At 34.5% G+C, this 24,230-nt stretch overlaps 1 protein-coding gene across 9 annotated transcripts in view; it reads left to right on the forward strand.

The window, feature by feature from the left end:
* SNTG1 (syntrophin gamma 1) overlaps window positions 1-24,230 on the forward strand; it is a 211,096-nt gene that overhangs the window by 84,648 nt on the left and 102,218 nt on the right. For 7 of the 9 annotated variants that reach the window (XM_087931227.1, XM_087931233.1, XM_087931232.1 and 4 more), the window contains one exon: window positions 13,391-13,485. The gene's annotated coding sequence lies outside the window, so the exon portion shown is untranslated. Of the gene's footprint in view, window positions 1-13,390; window positions 13,486-15,270; window positions 15,326-24,230 lie in introns of all 9 variants that reach the window. The other 2 variants (XM_087931228.1, XM_087931231.1) reach the window with 1 other exon arrangement.

The following is a 24,230-nucleotide window of genomic DNA, read 5'->3' on the forward strand; positions in this document are numbered from 1 at the left end:
GGTTTATATTGGGTGCATGTCAAGCTAAAAAAAATCAAGCTAGGATTTACTTTCTGAGTAGGTCATATTTTCAGGAAAACATGGTATATTGTCAAATACATTTATTAACTTCACTATCACAGAGATGATTGCCCACTAAATATCTACAGCTAATAATTCTGTACCTGAAGGTACATTTAATTTCACAAAGTTGACTTGATTTCAGTCTTTAAATTGAAGCTGTTTTCAGGCTTTAAAACAAAAAGCAATATTCACTAAAAGAAGGGTACTTTATCCTAGCTGACACATCTTGTTCAAGAACAGAAGAAGGTTCTCTGTGTACATTGTGACAGCTGGCCTGACACAAGATACTGACCATTTACAGGTTTCAGACAAGAGGTTTTGCCTGCTGTATTACATAAGGGGATGTCAGTACTTTTGTGAACTGTGAAATCTTTGTAAAAATACTAAGAAGTCTGCATAAGTCTGAGAGGAGGCTGTTCATAAGGGATGAATTTTAAATTCTTGTAAAAAGCTTCCTTTAAATTAGAAAATAATGATGACAACAAGAAAACAGCATATCTATACTTCCTGTTGCTGCTACCATGTAAGCAGGGTATTTCTATTCTGTCTTCTATTTCCACCTATATATGGTGTTTCCACCCTGCATGTGGCTGCATCCTCCTACGACTATCATAATCTAAGGATGGCATATCCAGCTTTCACATGACTATCCCTCTTGTTTAACAATTGTGTATCTAGATGACCTGCTGCCACCAAAATGAAACATATCCAATCCAGTAGGGGTAGGCGATCTTTCCCATTTGTACATATATTTGAATTGCCCCAAACATGTATGTGTTAATTCTCATGTCTCTCAGATCTGTGTTTGGATGAAATATGCATGTTGTCTTGTCAAGGTTAAGTCCAATCTACCTGTTCCATGTGTGGACTGGTTCCTGGATGGAACTTTTAGTATAACTGAATATAGCTGTATATTGAACAGAATTGTGTTTGTGTATAGATTATAAAAAGAGAACTTAGGAGAAAGTGACAGTAAAAAGATTTCTTATTAACCTATCAGTTAATTTATCCTATTTTTAGCTACTCACTTGATTACCATTGGCTTTGCTAGCCAGGAAAGCTTCCAATTCTCTATTTCTACAATTAGTTATGTTTGGCACCAAGTGCTTTTAAGAATTCTGGAATGCTATGGAAGGAATCTGCAGTACCCCCATTCTTCTGTCAAAGAGAATTAATATAGCTTGTGTTAAAGGTTTACAAGTTGTGCTTTTAAGAAGCACAAGGATTATCTGAGTTCACAAGGTCAATTATGTACAAAGAGTGATTCTGTGGGGGGAGCCACATTGAGTTGCTTATTGAGTAGCCATTGGAATAATATGATAAGAACAGCTTTAAAGTTTAGAAGAAAAATATTTGTCTTTTATAGATAATAAATTTTTTCACTGTTCTGAACTTATTATATATTTGGAATGCCTTAGTTTTTCCACCATGCAGAATTATTTTATACGGCAAAAATTATTTTGAAAGTTTGCTTCATCAGTCACATCACAGAGCCTCAGTTTTTGCTTCTTTGTACTTTGTCCCCGCAGCTTTTAATGATTTGAAGTTTATAGCTTTCTAAGTCATATAGCAGTCACTTCTCTACCTATAAGAAGTCAATTGTGTGTATAGGTGAGGCATAATATTCCCCCATACAGTAACTGCTGTGGATGTTTTTAGCTGCTCCTGCAACTCAACAATTATTTGCTGATCTTCGGAGATATCATACCTATTTTTAATACTTGACAATGTATTTTTTCAGTATTGGACAAGGTGCCCTCTCCACCCATTTGGGGGGAGGGTTATAGTTCCTATGAAGGGCTCACCTGATCAATGAAACCTGCCTTGTTTTATTATTTGCTTTTGCTTTGAAGAGCAGGAGAAACTTTCCATGGCTCAGATAAGCTAAAAAAAAAAGTCTTTCCTTCTGATATGAAGCAATATTGTTCAATTTTTAAGCTCATTAAAACTTATGCTAATGTCTTCCATTCTTCCATTCTTATCTTTTTGACATGTTATTAAAAATCTCTTCAAACAAGTCACTTAATTTTTGTTAAAGTTTTACAGTGATACTATGTTTACCAGGATCACAAGAAACTGGAATCTTAATTTGATTTCTTAGTTTGTCAATAATGAAAGATTCCGGGTATTCTGAAATATCTTCAGCCAAAGGCAGGCAACAAAGATATCCTCTGTTAGTATATTCAACACATCAGAGATAATACAGTATCATTTTCATCAGCAAAAAAACCCTTATTTACAATGTTTTAACAAGGGGAAAATGTCACTGATGCTTTCTTATTTCTTTTTGCATTGTTGAACTGTGCAATGTTGTCTCATAAACAAAATTTTGTGATTTTGGTGATTTTAGTGCATCAATAGAGATATATGTGCATGTGCAGCATATGATATGATACTTAGTACCAATGCAATGTTTTATATGAAGATGCATTAAACTAGCCATAAATATTAATGATTCGTGGATCAGCACATATATTGGAACTATAATTGTGGTTTCTGTGTAAAAGTTCTTGGAATATGATAGCTTTCACAATTCTCTTGCTCTCTTGAATTGACTAAATCAACATGTTTCTTTGAGATGGAGTATTAAATTGTTATAACATTTAACACTGCAGCTTTGTTGTTACCATATATGTGATTTCCATACCTGTGAGAGAAATATTAAGTTTGAATAATTCATAATGTTATAAAAAACACAAGACTTGTGTGTGGAAACCCATTACAAAGAGGTTTTTAATTAAATAAAAGCTTGGCTAGAATTTCACTCTTGGATTTCTATTTGGACGTTTCATAAGTAAATGAAACTTCCTTGTTCCAAGTCCCATAGTCCATTTAGTTTTCAACTGGTAGCAATCCAAATCTTTATTAACATTTTATTTTATGGCTGAAATGATGATTAACATTTTGAAACAATTACAGGGATTTTATTGCATAAGTTACTAACCAGAAAGCATGTGAAGATTGGCTTAGTGAGTTGGATTCCTTCTTAGTAAATCAGTAAATGAGTAATGTGCTATCATATCATCATAGATAATTGCTTCCCTCATACTAATCCACTTTATTATAAATAAACTGCTGCCAGGACTGGGATGCCTTGGCATAAGGTCTTTCTTAAATTGGCAGCATCCTTAGCTTAGAGCACTGAACTTTGGTCATCACTAAGAAAGATGCCTGATCCCAGCAACAGTAAGGATTTGTTTAATAGTTGAATGTGCACATGTTGATGGAAATTCACTTCAGAAAATCAGATGAAGCCAAATTGATACCAATCAACATAAGAGAAAACAAGAGAGGTTCCCTTTACCTGTTTTGAGTCAACCTGAAAAGACAACTGTAAAGAATTTAGCACTAACAAGTTATTTGGGACTGATGCAATGTAATATCTATATGGAGAGTCCTTGTTTCATTTCAAATAGAATTGACATGATTACATTGATGACTCCCAAATGTGAATTAGTTGTAACAAAGCATCCTAGGTATTAGAAGCGCATACAATACTGCATTCTACTGGGTGAGAAGCACTTCAGGCCCTTTTCTCAAGCACTAGCCAGTGATTTTAATGGGTTAGTAGACATGCCCCGTTATCAATTATTACACATTGTGCCTGATTTTAATAGGACTGGCCAAGCTGGTTGTAGGGATGCTTTGGGATATGTCTGATGCAATCTTTGCAACTCACTAATTAAAGCTTTGGAATTCCTCATTCTCTCAAATGTTTGGGTTACGTGCATTAAATGCTTTTATATGTTACCTGAGTGTGTGTGTGTGTGTGTGTGTGTGTGTGTACACTTCCAAAGAGAACATTTCAACTGAGATTGCCATCAAAGTGCAAACAATTGTAGAAAGGTTTGCAGAGACCTTCGATTTATGTCCATATACCCACCTTCATTTTTGGGACTCCAGGGCCATATTTGGATGGGGAGCATGGTGTCCTTAGGATCAAAAAAAGTGTCCAGTAATTGTGCTTACATTAAAGCTTCTTGACTTTTTCTTGTGTTTTTTTTAAAAATAATTGAAAACAACTCTTACAAAACCTGCTTTATGTTTGAATTTTTTGACATTTTGGAGCTTGAACCAAGTACGATTGACTTAATATTGTGTCCTTAAACTAGCAGCACACTGATTATGTGTAAGAAAGAAATCGGTTCTGCAGGCTACCCTTGAACGTTTCATCCTCATTGGTGTTTTATATCTTTATTTTATTAAAATACAAAGGGCTATTGTAATCAGAAACAAAGAACAGTAATATCTATTTCAATAGGGAAGAGCTATATTCATGTTTCAGTAGCTCTATCTGGCAAGGCAATGTGGAAGATGAAATTATTGTAACATAGAAAATTTCATTCTAAATGTTCACAAAGCCTTGCCCGTAAATGCTTTACTACATTCTCACAGTGGGTCATTGGGCAATACCTTTAGAATACATTTCATTTTTAAAGATTACAGTTCTGAAGAAAAAGTATTCATCTCTGTTATTCTGTATTTTTGTGTATCCCCCCCCCCCATTTTTTTAAAACAAATTTTTATTGGTTTTTAAAGACAAACAAAAACAAACAAAACATAAAAACATCCAACTTTCTTTCATAAAAGTACAAACAGAGTGTCGGTTGGTTTACAAATTTTTTGTGCATCGATTTCATAGTCTCAATTGCAGTTACATTGCATAATAACTCATATTATCAATCAGAAATTGAATACCCTAGTATCACTATTAATCATTTGACTATAATTTTGTTAATTGATACTTTGCGAGATAACTATAATGTACTTAGTTTATTTTATAACAATTCATATAATCATCCCCAAATCTATCCTAGAAACATTTTATAGATATAATTACAAAAGAAGAAATACATCTTTAAATATTCATTATTTTCTAAAATTTTAAGTATTCTATTATTATATTTTATTATCTAACCATTGATAGAAAAGGTCCCAAATTTTATAAAATTGTTTATCTTCTTGTTCTCTAATTTCAAATGTCAATCTACTCATTTCAGTACATTCCAATATTTTCTTAATAATTTCCTCCTGTAATGGTATTTTCTCATTTTTCCAGTTTTTAGCAAATACAATCCTAGCCGCTATTAATACATTTACAATCAAATATTTTAAATCTTTACTGTATGTTTCAGGTAAAATTCCCAATAAAAAAATCTCTGGTTTCAAGTCTATATGTTTCTTTGTCATTTTTTCCAACCACATGCGTATTTTAGCCCAGTATTTTCTAGCGTCCTCACAAGTCCACCACATATGGTAATATGAGCCAGGTGTCTGATGACATTTCCAATATTTTTCGGATTTATGCTTGAACATTCTTGCGATTCTTGTTGGGGGAAAATGCCACCTGTAAAACATCTTATACAAATTTTCTTTATATGCTGTTGACATTGTCATTTTATAATTTTGAGACCACAATTTTTGCCATTTCTCTAAATCAATCCCATATCCAAAATTCTTCCCCCAAGCAATCATAGTTTCTTTAACTTGTTCTTCCTCTAGTTTAATTTCCAATAAATAACCATACAATTTTTTAATCACTTTTTCATCCATACCTGTCAAAATCTTATCTAAGTCAGTCAATTTGTGATAGAATCCTTCTGTTTTAAGATCTTCATCATACCTTGAATGTATTTGCACATATGAAAATCAATTCATCTTTATACCTTGTTCCTCTAAATTTTGCATCGATTTAAGTTCACCCTTTTCATCCAATATTTCCCCATATCTGTTTGTTCCTTTTTATATATTATAGGATAGGAAAATGCTTCAATAGTCGATAACCAGACTGGAATTTTCAAATAACATTGTCTTTTAATCTTTTCCCAATTTAGCCACAGAGACTCCCGTATGTGATGTCTTCTAAAATAACCCTGTGTTTTAGTTCCCTTATACCATAGAAAAGCATGCCACCCCAATAGCAAGTCATGTCCTTCTAATGTCAACAATCTAGTATTTCTTAATGTTATCCATTCCTTAGCCCACATCCAGTTTGTAGCTTGGTAGTACAACTCCCAATTAGGCAAACCAAATCCTCCTCTAATTCTAGCATCTTGCAAAAGTTTTGACTTTATTCTCACTTTCTTACCTTGCCATATACATTTCAAGACAATTTTATTTAAATCTTCAAAATAATCCTTTCCAAGCCTAATTGGTATTGTTTGAAACAGATATAAAATTCTAGGTAGGATATTCATCTTGATTGTTGAGATTCTCCCTATTAATGACAATTGTAGATTTTCCCATTTCATCAAATCTAACGCTATCTGTTGTTTAAGTTTAACATAATTGTTCTCTTTTAATGTGCTACTTCTTGCTGTCAAATGTATCCCCAAATACTTGACCTTGTTCGTAACTTGAATTTTCAATAGCTCTGCCAGTTCTTCTTTTTGTCTTAATACCATATTCTTTGTCAGGATCTTTGTTTTATCTTTATTTATTTTCAAACCAGCCACCTTACCATATGCCTCTATCTTTTCCAATAATTTTGGTGCTATCTCTAAAGGATCTTCTAATATGAAAGGCAAGTCATCCGCAAAGGCTTGCAATTTAAGTTCTTCTTTTTAAATTTTCATTCCTTTTATACTCCTGTCATCTCTAATATTTCTATTCAACACTTCCAAAGTTAGTACAAATAGCAAAGGTGATAGTGGACATCCTTGTCTTGTACCTTTTCTTATATTGATGGGATCTGTCAATTCTCCCTCTATCATTATCTTTGCTGTTTGTTTATGGTATATGGCTTCTATTGCTTGAATGAATTTTCTGGCAAAACCCATCTATTCCAATAATAATAGCATGAATCTCCAATTCACATTATCAAATGCCTTTTGTGTGTCTAAAAATATCAATGCCACTTGCTTTTCGGGGTGTACCTCATAATATTCCAAAGTATCCAAAATTACTCTCATATTGTCTTTAATTTGTCTCTTTGGCAGAAATCCATTTTGGTCAGGATGAATAAAGTTATTTAAGTATTTTTTAAGTCTTTCTGCCAAAATTGAAGCAAAAATTTTATAGTCTGCTTTTAGTAAAGAAATAGGTCGATAGTTCTTAATTTGCAGTGGATCAGCCTCTTCTTTTGGGATAAGTGTAATATAGGCTTCTGACGATGTTTTAGGTATCTTCTTCTTTAACATAACTTCATTCATGACTTCTAGCAGTGGAAGGCTCAACGATTCTTGTAATGCCTTATAAAATTCTGCCAGAAGCCCATCTGGACCTGGTGCCTTTCCATTATTTTGCTTCTTAAGTGCTTCAGTTAATTCCATCATTGTTATATTGCTTTCTAACATTTTTTCAGTCTCTTTAGGTATTTTAGGTAGATTAGCATTCTGTAAGTACTGTTTGACTCTTTCCTCATCAATATTCTCTTGTTTATATAGTTGTCCATAGAAGTCTTGAATAATTTCCTTTTTCTCTTTGTTGCCATAGCAAACTTGACCTTGATCATCTATTAACTGCAATATTTTCCTTGATTCTTTCTCCTTTCTCAATTTGTATGTTAACCATCTACCTGGTTTGTTTGCATCTTCAAAGTAGTTCTGTTTAACACTTCTATTTTTTTGTGCTAATTCTTCTTTCTCTATTTGACCGATTTTGTATTTAATTATGTCCAACTTTAGTTTAATGTTTTTTTTCTGTGGCATTTTCTGTAGTTCTGTTTCAAGTCTTTTATGCTCATCTTCTAAAACTTTAATGGCTTGCCTTTTCCTGATCTTCCTTTTCCTTGTATAGTCTATTGTCAAGCCTCTGGCGTATGCCTTCATTGTATCCCAAACATTCTGAGCTGAAGTATCTTCTTTTTTATTTTCTCTAAAGAAGAAGGCCAGTTCTTTCTCCATCTGCTGTGTAAAGTCTTTTTCCTTTAAAACAGTATTATTTAACATCCATCTCGATCTTCTTTTTTGTCCTTTCCATTTAATTGTCACTGGGTTGTGGTCTGCCCAAGTACTTTTTTCAATGTTTGCTTCTTGAATGTTAGAAATTAGTTCTGTTGAGATCCAAATCATATCTATTCTGGACCATGATACATGTCTATTTGAGTAGAATGTATATTGTTTGGTTTTAACATTTCTTTCTCTCCATATATCTTTTAAGTTTATTTCATCTGTCATTTTAAAGAAGGATTTAGGAAGAATCTTTCTATTTTGTTTTGTTATTGTTGCTGTATAGTCCAATTTATTGTCTACTATTCCATTGAAATCTCCCATCATAACTATATTAACATAGTCCAGTTCAATTATTTTCATATGTAATTTTTATAGAATTCTTCTTGTTTATCATTTGGACCATAAATTGCAATCAGGAGTGTTTTCATATTATTGTCCATTATTTCCACCATTAATTGTTGTGGCTCCAGGCTTGGATTCAGCTCCTATGACTGATATGAGTTCAAGTGAGGAGGACATGGCAGAAAAATATGAGCCGGCATGGCTCAGTGATTGGACTGGTAACCAGGATGAGGAGATGGACGTGACAAAGGAAGACAGACCTGATGTATTAGAATTGTCAGGACCTTTGACCTCCTCTGGTTCCTTATCTGATCAACAGCCGGGAATGGCTGACAGGGAAGTTTTGAGAGAGTCTTCTAGTGGAGATGAGAACTTGGAAAATTTGTGGTTAAATGTAAGGAACAGAAGACGTTTGAGAAGGCAAAATCAGCTGGAACGAAGGAGGAGGGCGAGTCAGTAAATTAGCACATTGCCTCAATGAGTATAAAAGGACACAGCTAGGCTGGTACAATTTGCCAGGAACAAAGTGACTTATTGAGTGAGGACGTTACAGCAAGAAGCTCTGAGACTTGAGATTTATTGCCAGTACTGGTTTGCCGGATGGAGTAAAGATTTATGCTGTGGATTGAGATTTCCGCCAGCCGTTATCTTGTAAGTCTTCTTTCTGTTTGATTTAATTGTGAAACGGCTGCTTTCTGTTTTGTTCGTTTGAATTTTAAAGGGGAGTCATAACAATTAATATTCTTCCATCTTCATCAGAATGAATCAATTTTGCTGAAATAGTCTCTTTAATATATAAAACCACTCCCCTTTTCTTATATTGAGTCAAAGAAGTAAATATTTTCCCTAATTTTGGCTGGACCAACAATTGTTCATATTGTTTTTTAATGTGTACTTCTTGTAGGCAAATTATATCAAATTTTAATTTCTCTAATTTGTGAAAAGTTTTCCTTCTTTTAACGGCTGAATTAAGTCCATTTATATTCATTGTAATCAGTTTTTTCTCTTTCATGATTATACTTTGTAGTTAGGTTTAGTAGCTCTCGTGGCTCTTGGTTCACGTTGTTCTTTAATTTCCACCTGTCCTTCTACTGCACCTTCTTCTTTTCCAGTCTCCGTTTGGTCCTCTTGAAATTCAATTAATGAGACCTCTTTTTCTGCCTCATCATCTCTCTTTCCAAAGAATTCTGTGTAGAATAATTCTGCTTTCTCAATTGAATCAATTCTATGTCTCTGTTCTTGCCATGTAAACATTAATCCTTCTGGAATTAGCCATCTGTAGTTCACCTCTTTTTTCAGTAGCATTTTAGTTAAAAATCGATATTCTCTTCTTATCTCTCTCACTTTTCTGGGTATTTGTTTTAAAACCACAATCTCCTTGCCCTTATATTTTAGCATTTTCTCTCTTGCCACTTGCAATATTTGTGTTTTAATGGCTTTTTTTGTAAATCTAATATGGACTTCTACTGGTAGGTTATTTCTCATTGCGTATCTTGTAAAAACTCGATATACTTCATCTACTCCATCCATCATCTTCTCTTCTGTTATTTCCAAAGCTTCAGCCAATATTTCTATCATTATCTCACCTAGGTTTTGTCCTTTTTCTTCCTCTATGTTTTGAAATCTGAGATAAAATTCTGATCTGTCCATCTCCCATTTCAACATCCTACTTTTATCTTGTTCAACCACTGTTAATCTGGTATCAATGTCTCCAATCTTTTTATCTCTTTGTTTATCTTCTTCAATTTTTCGAATCTCTTGTCATACTTCGCCATCATTTGTTGAATATTCTCCACTTTTTCATCAGTTTTTTCTGTTCTTTGTTCAATATTCTCTATTCTTTTTTCAATAGTGTCTGATTTTGTTTTAATTTCTTGGATTCCTTGTAGGGAATCTGTAGGGTCACTTTTTCTTGTTCTTTATCTTTTGCCCCGCCAAATTTTTTTACCAGAGGTTTATATAGCTCCTCTTATGTAGAGATGTAAGGGAATTTGAGTTCTTGTTTCTTTTCTTTCTTAATCAATGTCAGTACTGATTATATACAATAACTGGTACTGTCATATTTAGCTACAATAATTGCAACCAAATACTTGTGTGACAATTGGAGAGATCAATCTTAGATGACACTGTATTGATTTTGAGTCATTTCTTCATCAAAACCAAAGGAAGATCCATGTATAATTTTTCTGTAGCTTTCAAACTGGTAGTTTCTTGCACCCTTTCAAATATTAAGTTCTTAGCCATCACATTAAAAGAGAATATAGCCCACAATCACAACATTGGAAACCAATTGTAGCTCATAAAATAGAATTCTTCTCAAAAGCAACAGGTCTTTTTGTCCATTTGAGAAGTCTTCTCAAACGTTAGTAGTAAAAACTTACTGAGAGTATGCTTATATACCTTTTCTTTTTGAACATGCTACTATTTTGCAGCAGACAATTTGTGCTGAAATTCTTTGGTGAATTCCATAGAAAGCAGTCTAACCAGTGAAAGAGTGATTTCTAGACTTTACATTTTAGGAATTGTGCAACCAGAGCTGTCTTCAGATAATACACTTACTGGAGATCATTAACTTGTTAATATATTTATATGTGTTTTATAAAATTCTACATTCCCTTTTTTGGTATATCTCTTATTGATTAAATAATTAAGAACTTCTGAGATGAATTAGTTAAAAAGAAATGACTAAAGTATTGTATTAAAAAACTGATGAATGAAGAAAGCAGTTTCAAATAGTTTTCTTAACAATTTGGAAAATACTTTTAATTTGTATTACATCAAATGCTAGCCTACCAGCCTTTAATCAATTGGTTTTGAATGAACTCAAAATGTACTTGTTGAACATATGGCATCATGATTGCAATGAAGGGGAAAAGACAACATGATAACAGATCTAGGACTGGTAAGTGAAGGATAAAGTGTCATAAATAAGAAGATTATTTCGTTTAGTTCAATGCTTGTAATTGTCAGGAGAGATGCTTGTTATTGTGACTGAATACATATTAGGCTATAGTACAAAACTAAATGGTCAAAGAACTATTGAACCTTAAACCTTTATTTCACATAGCATGAATAAAGTTTGTAGCTTTGAAATGATAGTGTTAGGAAACTGAACACCAAGCTTTTGTTCCAGTAAATAAGTAAAACATTAGGAAAACATTTAGTTATGAAGGGCATCAAAAACATCACTTTGAATAATGATGACTTAGTCTGGAATACTTTACATTCGGTATGACTATAATTTGTTTTGAAACAAAATCCCATATTTTTCAGACTATAAGACGCACTAGACTATAATACGCACCTTGGTTTAAGGAGGGAAACAAGAAAAAATAGTTTTTTGCCTCCACGCAAAAAATGTATCAAAACGAAATTATAGAACCAAGGTATCGGGGAGGCCAAAAATGGGGCCTCCGGGGGCCAAAAACAGGCACATTTTTGGCCTGCAGAGTGCTTCTAGATGGGCAAAAATGTGCCTGTTTTTGGCCTCTGGAGGCCCCATTTTTGGCCTCCCCGATGCCTTGGTTTGGTTTTGATACATTCTCGCCTTTGCTATTCTGGTATTTTGGACTGGACCCCTATATTATTTTAATGGAGAAATAAATATAGAACAAGTGAATGAAATCGCAATAAAAAGAAAGGGAAGATTGAACAAATCAAGGCTATGTGGAATTGATGAGATTCTCAGAAAAACGGGAGTAGTTAAAATAATATTAGGCAATGTATGAATCAGACTACAGACATGTCAGAAACGATATTTTGCAAGGTTAAAAATGTATGGGAATATATAAGTAATGGTGTTGGTAGCTTTCCTTTTCTGTTTCTTATTTCCTAATTTCCTTGTCTTACTATACCTTACTCATTTGCAGAGAATTCTAAGTGATGGGTATATAAACATAAATGAATTGAGGGCACAGGTAAAATTGAGAACCGGGACACTGGATTAGAATCTGGGAGAGTGTGACTTCTAGTCCTGCCCTATGCATGAAAACCAGCTGATTATCTTTGATTTAGTCATTCCCTTTCAACTTTCAGAGAAAGCAGGGGCAAAATCTTTCTAAAAATGTTGCCAAGAAAACAGTAGAGAATTGTCAAGATAGTTGCTAGGAGTCAAGACTCATTCAAAGATGCAAACACACTCATGCACAAACACATACTGTGAAGGTAAAAATAGAAGATTATTGATGAATGAAAGCAGGGCTATCAAACTCGCAGGCCACAGGCCAGTTGTGTCACACGCCGGCCATACCCACACCTGGTTTAGTAAAGGGAGAAAAAGTCCCGATATGAGCTTGACACCCCTGATCTAAAACTTTAAGAGAAAAAAAATGTTTTTAATTTTTTAAATTCTAATGTCATATTGCTGAGAAAAAAAATAAATTTTAGTTTTCTTCTAAAAATACTAAAAGAAATAACTTGCTAACAAAGTATTCCTTATAACTACCTGCCAAAATCCTAACCAAAAGCAATTTTTATTTAACAACAACAACAAAAAAATCATAGTTATAGTGAAGTTGAGAGAATAGGCGGAGGAGCAATTCAAGTAAAACTTTGAGTCCTAGCAGTGAAACATATGAAAGTGAAGCTGATAAATAAGCAAACAGTGTCAGTGGGTACAATTAGGTAATTTTAGACTCTGAACATAATGGCCTTATGTGTATTATTTACCTTGAAAAATGATGAGCTACCTGCAGTCTGTTTGGGAGCTCCTGTACATCTCCAGCTGAAAAGTGCCCTGCATGGTTACACCAAAGAGTGTCATTCATCAGTGAAGAGCCCTAGATAGATCAAACATCTGGCCAGGAGAGGTAATTCTAAGTGAAGTAGTGCATTTCATTATAGACATAAATACAACATCCTCTTAAACTATTCAGCATTGCTTTTCTGAATTTGACAATCACTTGCAATATCGGGCATTGTGTTACAGTGTAGACTTATTTTTTCTTAACACAAGTGGCATATCTTTCCCCCACATCCCCCATGCAATGGAACAACATTTTCTTCAATAGACAAAACATAGTTCTTTTTTGTTTTCTTCTTTCCTGTGATAATTATCTAATGCATCCTTGGTTTTTTTCTATCCTTTTTTTCAGCTTGCCCATAAAAAGTCACCAAGAATCATGATTGAAAGAGTCTGTGAATGGCTGCCAGCTTTCCTGTTGGTCCTGCTTTACCTAATCTTCAAGTGGTATGTTACAGTTCATTATGTTAGTAGATCTGTGAAGAATAGCTTGGAGTGGGTGTGTGGTGTTTAGGTAGTTGAAAGCTGAAGTTGAAAGCATCAGCTTATTGCTACTAGGTTAATTTATTTGCCTTGATTTTTGCAAAGTGAAATCTCATGATAACAACTAAATCAAGAGCATTTTTAGTAAAACATGAATCAGTTTCATGATACAAGTACAGAAGGAAGTCAAGAATTGGCCTGGGAATCAAGGAAAAAGATTGGTGAATGGAGAAAATTACAAAGTAATCGTTTTCAAAACAATTTGTATAAAGAATAGCTTATGTAAAGTGTTCACCATAAACACAAACAGATACTTGAAGGTTCATAAATTTACTGTGAAGAATGTGGGATTTTTCTGAGGGGGGCACAAGTGAATATGGATGTCCTCAGTTCTGGCTGATATCATTAAAACTGTGAAAGCATCATCGATTCTGCCCATTTGGGATGTGCTGTAATGTCACAATACATGGATGGGACTTACATTATGACATGCATGACATTGCTTTCATCAGAATTATTAGTTGAACTCTTTCCTGCAGATTCTTCTGCAAATGATCACATTCCATTGCACTGGGACATTTTCTAGAGCTATTACCAGTATTTTTCCCTCTTCTGTTAATCATGTCGCAGAGACTGTCAGGATAAGTCCCTGCAGTTTTCTTGGGGATGTTTTCCAGAAGTGGCGTGCCATTATCTCCTTTCTAGGGCTGAGAGAAAATGACTGGCCCAGCTGGCTTTATGCCTAAAGAAGGGCTTGAACTCAGAGTTTCCAGGTTTCTAGGACAGTGCCTTGACCACAACACCTGATTGTTAACTAACCAAGATTTAATCATGGATCCCAATACATTTGCAAAGTTGTAATCATTCTCATGTGGATTTTTAATGGTTCTGCAAAACAGTTTAGACTGGTGTAGAATAAAATAGACAGAGGAGAAGGACAATTAGGAGAAGTAGATATAAAATTGATGATATATAAAAAAAGATTGACTCAGACGATGCAAGCAAGATTGATAAGGAAGGTACTATTTTAAATAAAGAAAATAAATAGAATGAATGTCACAGAAGTATTCAGTGCTTTGAAATAAGAACCAAAATAAAAGAAGCAGAGAAGAAGCAGAATTAATTACACTGGAGCAAAGTAATTTATGAGATAGAATAAAATGAAAAGACAGCAAAATCTGGCTAAGAAGTATTTAAAAATTTGAAAGGATGCTGATCTACATCTTTCTACTGAGGGTTTTTTGTTTTTGTTTTTTATGTTTCTTAAAATACTGTATATGCCAATTTTGCTTTGTTCTAGAGTGCTGATCTAGATTATTATTATTTTTTGTGAAGGTTTAGGGCTGGATATAAGTTGATTTGCTTTTCTTGTTTCAATGTGTTTTGTTTAAATTTAGATTACACATACCCTTGACTTGATGTAGAATTTAGTGAAAGCTTCATCTTACTTTGGGATAACTGTGGGCATAAATTTACTAAGCATACTGTATAAAATGCCTTGTGCTCTTCTGTAAACTGTTTTGGTAAAATTTCGGTACCTGTTTTAATTCCAGTACTATAAAAGTCCCAGGGGCATCTGGAAATAGCTTTGTATAGTTTTCCTCTATTAGCAATCCATTGCATAGTGGTCAGATTCAGTAGTTTGAACTATGTATAGTTATATTTCACATTTATCACCTTATCTAATGTTTGATCTCTACTGTTGAACATGTTTAAATTGTATCTTGAACTGAATTTTATTTGTTTCAGGCATGAACATGTGCAGTTACAATTGATGGATGCTGATGTTGCTCTGATTCAAAGGGTCATTATCTTCTTAATAATATTGTTTGACATTTTGACATGTGCCCTTATGTAGCTTGACAACATATTTTTCAAGCAACATAAATAGATAATCTAGTCTTAAATGTGCCTTAAATGTGACTTGCTCATAATGCTCATTTTTCCATTTTGTCAGTAGAAATTATGCTCAACAGTTTGCACACATTTTTAGTAACGGCAAGGGCTTTAAATTCATAATGGATGTATGTACTAATCTTAAATGGATAGACAAGCATTAGGGATTTGTGCATAGGTTTTCTTTCTTAAAAAAGTGAAAACAAAGGTTAATAGACTAATCCTTTCAATTATTCTGAGTTCTTCATAAAGCCACAGAAAATTTCTTCTATGTCACCAAGAAATAAGTAAGACTAACCATCCATATGTTCTTACTCATAAATCAATTATCACTTTGTTCCTGCAAACCAAGGCAGAGTGAAGTTTATCTCTAGCTAAAAATATAGTTTACTCTTTGTAGTGGTATCTTTCAATTGTTAATGAACAAAGCTTTATCAGAATAAATGAAACAGAACCATATTCTCCAATTTTCAGGGTAAATGGAACTAAGGAACAGAAAGCAGAAAAATATTTTTGCAACACTTCACAGGAACTTAGCCCTCTTATTCTCAATACTTATTGTGGACTCTCCCATCTGGACTTGGGGAAGGGTTCTAAGCTATATACTGTGCAAATGTTCCTGTACATAAAGCCAGCTACTTCTTTAGTGAATCCTATACCTGCCTGCATCCTACTCCCTTCCACCATATGTAAAATTATCTCTGAGGTCTCTGCACACACAATCTGCACCTTGGATCTTGTCCAGACTTGTAGACCTCTGCTTCTCCACAGAAAAGACAGAAGGCACTGATCATACCAGCACAAGAATACCTGTTCTTATTCTGGTATGATAAGTGCCTCCTGTCTTTTAGTCCAGTCCTTTCTAAGCATTGGTAGGACTTCTTGAAATCAGTCCAGTCTCTGCTCAGATTACTGTTCCTAGACCTTGAATGTTGGGTAACTGCTCTATTTAAGCGCAGCTTGTGTTTGAATCTATAGTGTTGTTCCTTTGCATTTCTCAGTTGGGTTCATGTGCTGTCCATATGTTTTTGTATGCTGATAGGACTTTCCATGTGTTGAGATTATTACTAGAAGTTGGATGCTATTGTCCTCTTGTGGGGATCTTGTATAACGAGCACTTTCTTGGTATTAGCAAGTATAGGTAAGCAGCAGGCTCATTTGTGATGCTAGGAATTCATGCATTGCTTTTAGTTTTTTTAACAATTAGGTATAGACCATGTTCAGAGTGGCTGTTGTCTGGGTGTCCAGCAAGATACTGTTTTATTCTGTTCTTATTCTGATATGACACAGTGCTGGATATCTGCTCCTGGGATTGTGACTGGTACCTGGTTTGCTATCTGTTCCTGCAGCCTCCTTATCTAGATTCAAACCTGTAATAGAGTGAGTGGCTATGGTGTTCCAGCTTCACATATCAGCTACACATCCCATTGTTCTTCTAGGTCTTCTTAAGTTCACATTATAATGTGTACTTGCTCTGTCTCAAATAATGATTGCAGCTTCCTCTTCACTATGTTGAAGAATTAGATAATAGGTTGTTCCTCAGTTATTTTGGATATTGATCTTCTGTTCATCTATTTCATTAGTTTCATATATCCCATCCCATTAGGTCTCCTATTGTGGTAGCATTCCATTAACTCCAGGTTCTCTTGTCCTGTCCTTGTATGGTGTGTTCCAGTAGCACACATATCATCAGATTGTTCTGGTTTTTCAACATCTGGCATGAACCTTGTTCATCAGGGTAATCTCCAAGCTGACATGACTCTCTTACCTTAATTCTGCAAGAATTAATAGATACCAAAATTATATGGTATAGAAAAAAAAGCAAAATTCTTATCTTTTGAAAAAGCAGAAGACCTGTATTGAGTTCTTTGCCCTAATAATATTGGAGTGTCACAATGAAGTCTTTTGAAATAAGATATTTTCACCCCTTTTCACTGAGATTTATATAACTATGATTTTGAAGGCTGCTGAAGAGTCTGTTGACTGTGTAAGCTATTGTCCAATTTCCTTGTTAAAGGTTAATGTAAAAGTATGCATCCATCAAGCCTAATCTGTAGATTGCAGATTATGCTTTGATTTTGCAACATGCACAGTCTTTTTTAAAATGTCATCAGACATCTCATTAAGTTAGAAGTGTAAAATGGGTGGGGAGAACACTAACTCAAATAATATGGCCTTGTTGCCCTTATTTTAGTTCAGCACCCTTATTTTTATTAATATAGTGTTGCAAATATCACTGTGGTTTAAATATATGAATGCATTTTTGAATTATATACCACAAAACCTGGAATTAACAACTATGTAGAATTGTAGATATATTAAGAATGGGCAATGGCTATTTCCAGGGGGATATCTTCAAAGCAGGTGGCAACACCTTTGGAAGGAAGACATGAATATCAAACAGTGTCTCTTTCAAATGATTGTTCTCAGCTGGAACCTGGCAAATGAGATCTAAAATGCAGGTCATGGCCATAACTCATTCAGTACCTTTTTGACATTTTCAAGTGCTCTTAAAAGACTATGTCAGCCTTTAAACTACTTAGAAAAACCTGCTTGGATCATTTTCTGTGAAAAACAGAGGAAGTGGGGAAAATATTTTTCTGTTCTCTCATTGCCGTGGCTTCTGTATGTGTTTTGTGGTGTTCATTTCTGCTTTTTGTTTTATGCCACCAGTAAACTAGTCCTATGTCCACTCTTCATTCCCTGCAGTTCTTCAGCAGACCTGTGACCAGTGAGCTGACATAATATCTTTAGAAGCCAACTTATTAATTGTCCAGGATAGCTTGATATTCCAGTAAATCAGCAATGCCTTAATTGCAATGTCTGGCACATTAGCAAGCTTTCCTACAATTGAATTTTGAAAATTCCTCTTTTTCCAAAAGCAATAAATTACTGCAGCCAGGCCCAGAAAACCAACCCTGTACCTCTGCAGATGAAGGAAAGATTTATCTACTGTAGCTACATCCATGACAAATGAGCCAAAACTGACTATTTCGCTCAAGGAGCAACTTCATCAGTGCAGAAAACCACATTCAATGTGTAACAAGTGGGGGCACATATTATTTCAGATAAATTTATGACCAATCATGAGAGACATGACATCTGCACTATTCCTCAGAAAATACTGTCAACAAAACTATTTAATCCTTCACAAAAAACAGTTGTAGAATCCTTCTCAGCTTAGAGAGGCCACTGCCATGTTATACTAATAGAATCCTGATTCTGTCTCAATCACCCAACTTGCAGCACACAAATTTAGAAATCTTGGTTTCGGTGAGAGAAATTACTACTTGTGCCCTGTGTCTCCATATCCTTTATATCTCTACTTTTGAACAAAGAAACCTTGGAAGAACCTGAGACCAGATGGCACTATTCATCTTTCCCAATGAGGATACACACACACATACTTTTTATTCTGGATCAAGTCTCTTAGGAGATGGATCTATTTTACCACCAATCTGGCATTTAACAGAAAAGAAGAATCAGAAAACAAACAGACTGAGGACAAACCAAAGATGGTAACAATAAAAAAGTAGCAACAGCAGCAGCAAAAATGCCCTTTTAGTCATGTCCACTGAGCCACCATGCCAGGCCATACCAACAGAAGCAGAAAGCCTGAGCAGTGATGACAGAAAGGCTGAAAATAATAGAGATCACATTGACAGCAAAAACAAAGGCTTGGCAAAGCTGCTTATGAACCATTCTATGAGATATATTGCACTATTTCTAGGCATACTGTAAATATAACACAAAATAGATTGCAGACTGCTGACATTTTTACATTTCACGCTTTTAAAAACAAATAATGAAAGTTGTCTATACATAGTCTTTTTAGAAGAATATATTTCTGTCAAGTGTTCAGTTCAGTCTCATTTGCTTTGTCTCTGTTAATATACATGTTATTCAATAACTCAGTTTACCTTTTGATGTTCTGAAAATTCAGAATTAGTTTTGCTTGTTTGGGTTGTGCTGACAAAGTTTAACCACTGACAGTATTTCATTTGTATTATGCTCCCATATACAAGGTTGGAATAAGTGAAAAGCATTAATCTATTGGGCAAGTTCTTTTGTGCTGTTTTCTAGTGCGATGGTGAAAAGAAAGAAGCTTTAGAACTGCATGTAAGATTTCTGGTTATTTATGCAGTTCAGCCAATATCCAATAAACAACAACAGCAATGTAACTTCGCCAAAATAGAGTTGATACGTTATCCTGCTTTTTAAATAACATGACCTTCATAGCAAAGCAGTTTTAAGGTCAAATTTATTTCAGGAATGTATCTATAATTATATTATCTTAATGACTTACTGTTTCTATAGGGCAAGAGCTTTTCTTTGCTATATAACATAGATGCTGCTTTTTCAAATGTGTAGAAGATCTTTTGAACAATGTGGAAATTGGTACTGGGGTAGCCATAGGAGGAAGAAGGAACCACTCAATCTCATCCTTTCCTCCAATGGGAAACTGGTCCCAGTTCTCCTTTTGACTAGAAGAAACATTGACCTTAATAGAAATCTAGATACAAGCCTATTTATATAAGAGAATAATAATAAAAACAGCTTTGCTTCCAGGAGCACACAGTAGCAAGCCATTGATTTCCCTTTATAACAAAAATGATTTAATTTTATATTTTAAAATGCTTTTTCAGTGTTACATAAAAGGGTTGTCTGCCAAGGGACTGTCAAGTATAATTACCAAGCTGCTTATTCGGTGTTGTTTATTTGCACATCCCATCTGAGATGAGTTAAATGAATCTGCTATTCTTGAAAACTTGAGTGTCTGTCAGATGGAAGACAGAAGAAAAATGAGAATACAGCAATTTATTTTTATTTAGGAATTGCCATATGCTGCCACCACTATCTAAAAAATTCTGCAACAAAAATATCAAATTTTATATATTCCATTTATAATATTCCCCTTTTGATGACTTGAAAGTTTGACGACTAAGTTGGGGTTGAGAAGATGCTTTCCATATTCCTACATAACATATTGTGATTCACCTGTTTAAAAGATAATTCTACAAATCATGAAGATTTGGAGAGTTCATTTGTCAGAAATGGTGTAGGTTCTCTCGCTTGGGCGGGGGTGTGTGTGTTGTACTAGATGAACTACAGGGTCCCTTCCAACTCTGATTTTCTGTTATCTGTTATCTGTTATTAACTAATAAAACAGCAGACACAAATTGACCTGAGATAGTTGCAGTGTAATATTATATCACAACTAACCCCTAGTAGTCAGCAATATGTCCTCAATGTGAATATTTTTGCATGAACCAATTTTATATTCTTGGCTTTGAAAGCTGATGCTATACAAATGTAATATGTTGGCTTTTCTGTACAATCTCTATCCAAACATAATCAAATATGTGAGATGTAATTGTAAAATTGCCAAAGAGTATAGTTTACTGAATAGCTACCTGGCTACAAAAGTATTGTGTTGGTTTTGGCTATTTCTCTTAGTGTCTCACAACACTAAATGTAAGTGCATATTTTAAATAAATTTTATAAAATAATAAATGGGTAAAAATATAAAAAATTTAAGAAACAAATAGGTGCATATTTTGGGAAAGTAACGTAATTATTCTGAGCCTGGAGTGTTGTTCCCTTTGCACTTCTGAGTTGGGTTCATAACATGTGCTGGCCCATATGTTCTTGTAACTTGGCAGCTTTAATTCTGATAGGACTTTCCATGTGGTGGGGAAGTAGGTTATTACCAGTAGTCGAATGGTGGGGATTCCCTTTTGGGGATATTTTATGATCAGTGTGATCCTTCTTTGTGTTAGCCAGTCTGATAGGAGCCTGCTACTAGCAGTTGGTTCATCTGTGCTGCAGGTGTTCATGTACTACTGTTAGCCAGTAGGTCTGAATCCAGTCTGGGCCAGGTGATGTTCAGCTCTTCAAGTTTGTGACTCACTGTTGTACTTCTGCTACTATGATGGTAACTGGTTCCTATTCAGGGATCCTGCGGCCAGTTTGCACTGATATATATCTTCTCATTCTTGCAAATATTCCTCCATTACTGTTCAGTTTTTATTGTTGGTGGTTGGACTGTTACTGGGTTATTGCACTACAATTGGATGGTCCTTTGGGAATAGAGCATTGGCCCCCTGCTTCTTTAGTGTATCTCTTTAGCTTGGTGCAATGAGCCTTTGTTTAATAGTCTTCAGGGCTTCAGTTTGAGTCAGGTCCTTATAGTTTTTAGCAGCCAAATCTTATCCCCAATCTTCACACGCCTAACCTCTCTCTGTTTTTTTATTTTTTTATTTATTTATTTATTATTTATTTATTTGATTTGTCAATCGCTTACAAGATACATGTATAATAAACATAGTTTTGAATACATGAGATAGCTTCTTATAAGAAAAATAAAAAGAAACAATAGGACAGGGATGGTAGGCACGATTGGTGTGCTTATGCACACCCCCTATAGGCCTCTTAGGAAGGGGTGAGGTCAATAGGAGACAGTCTAAGGTTAAAGTTTTTGGGGTTTGGGGAAGAAACCACAGAGTCAGGGAGAGTATTCCAAACATTGACCACTCTGTTGCTGAAGTCATATTTTCTGCAGTCAAGTTTGATGTGGTTAACCTTGAGTTTGTATCTATTGTGTGCTCTTGTATTGTTATGGTTGAAGCTGAAGTATTATTTGCAGGTAGGACATTGCAATGTATGATTTTATATACTATATTTAGATCAGACCAGAGGCAGCGTAGTTCTAGGTTTTCTAGGTCTAGAGTTTCAAGTCTAGTGGCATAAAGTATTCTGCAATGAATAGAGGAGCGGAGAACTCTTCTTGTGAAATATTTCTGGACTTTTTCAATTGTGTTTATATCAGATACATGATATGGGTTCCAGACTGATGAGTTGTATTCAAGTATAGGTCTAGCAAATGTTTTGTATGCTCTAGTTAGTTGTGTGAGAGAAGAAGCTACGTAGGATTAGATTAACAACTCTTAATGCCTTTTTGGCTATGTAGTTACAGTGGGCTCTAGCACTTAGATCACTAGAGATGAGTACTCCAAGGCCCTTGTCAGAGTTTGGATCCTCAACAAGATCTTGACTATTTAGCTTGTATTTTATTTTCTGATTTTTTTGCCAATATGTAAAACAGAGCATTTATTTGTTGATATTTGAAGTTGCCATTTGATTGACCATTCTGATACATAGTCAAGGTCTTTTTTGAGGGTAGTAGAAGTAGTAGTGTTTCCTCAATTTTAGTCTCCTTGATCTTATTTTCCAGTATGTACTACTGTTCTTTTTGATTGTGTAACCAAGCATCTCTTATATTAACACAGCTGTACCATGTACCAGCTCATTAGTTGGAGTTATTATGGTAGTAGGTATTATTGTGAGGGCTCTAGGAGCATATTTTAGCATACTATCTGATAGCCCTTCTCTACTGAGTCTTGGGAACCTGATATTATGCCTCATATTAACAGCTGTGCTCTGTAATGTACAGGGTGATAATAATGTCACATCTTCAGGGATAGACTGTATATCTGGTTATTCTTCTGGAATTTCTCAAGTATGGGATGTAATGTGTAGTTGGTCTATCTCATGTTGTGAAAGCAGCTTCCTCCTCAGTATATTGAAGTGTTGGGTAATTAGCTGTTTTTCAGTTAATGTGGTTCAGGTCTTCTGTCCATCTGCAGTTCCCTGATGCATTTCATTTATCTCCTTCATTAGTTCTACTTTGCAGTATGAGTCCAACAATTCCAGATTCTCTTGTCTTGACCATGTATGGTTAGTTCCAATAGCCCACATATCAACAGATTTTCCTGGTTCCTCTACATCTGATGCGGTCTTTTTTCATCTGGACAATGTTCAAACTGGCAGATCTTTCCTAGTTTGTGTCATTGTCATACTTTGAGGTTGATAAATGAAGCTTTAGGGGTCTTTGTCCAAGGACCCCTACTAGTAAGGTATGCATCAGTTAGGATTTGAACCCCAATTTCCAAGGTGATCCTCTAGTCATTATGAAATCCAGCCGTGTCATTCATATATATGTGTGTGTGTGTGTGTGTGTGTGTGTGTGTACAGTATGTACACATACATACAAATACAGAAGCCTGATGATGGCAGATGAGATTCTGCCAAAACGTTGCTACAACTTTAAAAGCACAACTATAATGACATGGGAAAATACCCGAACAAAGCTGAATACCATAAATGTAAGTACCCGCGAAAACTTAAGAAAACATACATACAAATACATATGTATTTCTGAAAAATTATACTTCCAAAAAACAATCTGCCAATGAAATATTTTATTTTAGAATAATAAATGCCACAAGACAGCGTGCTCATATATTGTTGACCTTTCATTCTTCCAAATGTTTTATAATAACTTATAACATTTTTTTTTTTTTTTATCTACAGTTTCACAGAATAACTCCTCACCAGAGAGGATTTATTTGAGCAAAAAGTTTGACTCAGTCTGAGTAAACCTTTATTTTTCTGATTGGAAATGTACCAAGAGGATAAAAATAAACTTTCCATCTTGGAAGAAATAGAATCTGTACACAGTAGTGATAGCTAAGAAACTGAAACTGAAATAGCAATGTGTAAGTCTATTTGTCATATTGGAATTTTTTTCTTGTTTTTCTTAGTTCTTTTTCTAAAAGTGAGAGCTTGGAAAAATAAAAGGTCAGAATATATGACTTAATTTTATTTTCAGACTGATGGATTATTCTGTCTTCCAACTTTTATTTCTTGTCAGTATACAAAATTAACAGATAATAATGAAGATCTTTTTTAACGTAAGTTCAGTTAGCGAACATTATTGCCTGACAAAAACATACTTTAATCTGTACTAAAGA

The sequence above is a fragment of the Pseudonaja textilis genome, chromosome 3 (genome assembly GCF_049901715.1).
Source record: "Pseudonaja textilis isolate UNSWEBS1 chromosome 3, rPseTex1.2, whole genome shotgun sequence".
Lineage (NCBI taxonomy): Eukaryota > Metazoa > Chordata > Lepidosauria > Squamata > Elapidae > Pseudonaja > Pseudonaja textilis.